The sequence below is a fragment of the Penaeus monodon genome, chromosome 5 (assembly GCF_015228065.2).
Source record: "Penaeus monodon isolate SGIC_2016 chromosome 5, NSTDA_Pmon_1, whole genome shotgun sequence".
Classification (NCBI taxonomy): Eukaryota; Metazoa; Arthropoda; class Malacostraca; order Decapoda; family Penaeidae; genus Penaeus; species Penaeus monodon.
Window position 1 is genome coordinate 33,015,787 of NC_051390.1, and position 2,500 is coordinate 33,018,286.

Below are 2,500 nucleotides of genomic sequence, written 5' to 3' on the forward strand. Positions count from 1 at the left end.
ATAAGGTGGCTGCGTGGGAATTTAGCGCCTGACATAGTCTTGGATCGCACACACATATGTATATGTATAAGCACACATATATATGACATCGAGATATCCATCATTGGCGCTTGGATTTTACATGTAAAAATATCAAGCGCAAAATGTTCAGAAACGGTGATTTTCGACCGGTAAAAACGCGCCCTGACTCATTCTTACAAAACACATTATGACCTAATACATTTCTCATTACTCCGTTCTGGCTTGCGCCGAACCTCTGCATAATACACAGAACTTCTTTCGAGTGAATTACGCTTTAAATCTGCTCGATCGCCCCCTTACATGCCAGCGAGCGATCCCGTCGTCCCGTAGCGCTTCATCCCGCTGAGATGAGGTCGTGTTGTCTGAGCCACAGAATGCCTCTTTTGCTAAACACCTGTCTTCCTCTCGCACAAGAGAACTTCCTTCGCCTCTCACCGACACCTACTGGAGCGAGACAACTATGGACTCGAATCCATGGCGATAGGGAATATCTAGTCATTTATTGTGGCATTAATCCAAATGTCTTGCCTAATATATGAACTTTCTCTCTCTCTCTCTCTCTCTCTCCCTCTCTCTCTCTCTCTCTCTCTCTCTCTCTCTCTCTCTCTCTCTCTCTCTCTCCTTCTCTCCCTCTCCCTCTCTCCTTCCCTCTCTCCTTCCCTCTCTCCTTCCCTCTCTCCTTCCCTCTCTCCTTCCCTCTCTCCTTCCCTCTCTCCTTCCCTCTCTCCTTCCCTCTCTTCCTCCCTCTCTCTCTCTCTCTCTGTCAACCTCTCTCATTTATGCTTCAGCCTAAGCTGGGCTGAAAATTCTGTTCCGTGATCGGATCTGTGGCGACCCCCCCCCCCCTTCCTTCCCGGCCTCGAGCCAGCACGCGGCGGTGGGCGGATGAGCAGCAGCGGGAGCAGGCGGAGGCGTTTCAAAGCTTGCCATTACCGCTGACATATATCATGCTCTATTACAAGCATTTACCCGCCTATTCTGCGGGAAAATTGTCAGACGGCGCACTTCACGAAACCGCAATTCACTTGTTCACGCCAAACGCGCTCGCCGCCAACCCGAAAGCAGCCCGGCAACCGCAGGAGTCGCTGCCGCCACGTGCGCGGACCCGAGCGAGCGGGCGCCGTTCGCGGGCCGCCCCTCTGCCTCCCGAGCCGAGCTTCCCACGGCGGGCCACTCGAGCTGCGGGCCCGGAGACACTGCGCGTCCTGCGGCACGGGCACGGGACTGCCACCGGGGTGTGCTCACGGCCATGGCGTTTAGGTTTTCTTTTATGTTCTCCTCTTTCTTGCGTTTCTTCTTCATCCCCTCGCTACTTCCCTTGTATTTAGCCATTTAGCTAATTAGGATGCGACGTTGCTGCAAAGCTTTAGTTCAACTCCTTCAGCACTAGAGCATGAATTAAGAATCTTGTGTGTATGCGTGCGTGTGTGTGTGTGTGTGTGTGTGTGTGTGTGTGTGTGTGTGTGTGTGTGTGTGTGTGTGTGTGTGTGTGTGTGTGCGCGTGTGTGTGTGTGTGCACGCGCGCGTGCGTGTTTAACTGAATGAAAGTGAAATGAAAATGACACCGGCAACGAAAATCTAACCCTACATAACCTTACTTTCACGTAAATATCACCTACTAACAAAGAGGAAATCTGTGAAGAAGAAGAAATTCTCTTGATAGAAAAAGTAATGAACAGTCCACGACTCGCCCGCAGCATCTTCCTTCCTATCACCAGAGTCTAGGCCATATTAGCGAGAATGAATGACTAGCAATACCCGGCCAATCTTTACAAGTCATCACAACTCCCTTAATTGACATGTTGCGACATAGTAACAAAAATATCAATAACAATGCCATTGCTTTTTTGCTTTTTCAAAAAAATAAAAATAAAAAACTCGAACATCGAATTGGCACGGAGAAGGATACCCTTGCCGCGCGATATATATATATATATATATATATATATATATATATATATATATATATATATATATATATATATATATATATAAATATATATATATATATATTATATATTATATTTTATATATATATATATATATATATATATATATATATACACACACGTGCGTGTGTGTGTGTGTGTGTGTGTGTGTGTGTGTGTGTGTGTGTGTGTGTGTGTGTGTGTGTGTGTGTGTGTGTGTGTGTGTGTGTGTGTGTGCGTGTGTGTGCGCGGCGTATATACGTGTATATACTTGTATTTGTTTGACTATTTTTGTCTCTGTCTCACCGCTGGTAGGATATTTCAACGTTATTTTTTAAGGATAAAATAAGAGTGCCATTATATGGATTTGGCTTAACTTTCCAACTGTTAAAATGTAACGGTATATCAAGTTTTAATGAGGAAAACTCTCTTGTAACGTCAGGCAAAGCATCGTTCCCACGCAGGCAATGTTCACTTTCGATTATCATGCCTTTTTTCTTACTCTGAGCATAGCTACTTCCTAAAACGGTTGATTTTTTTTATCTATTTAC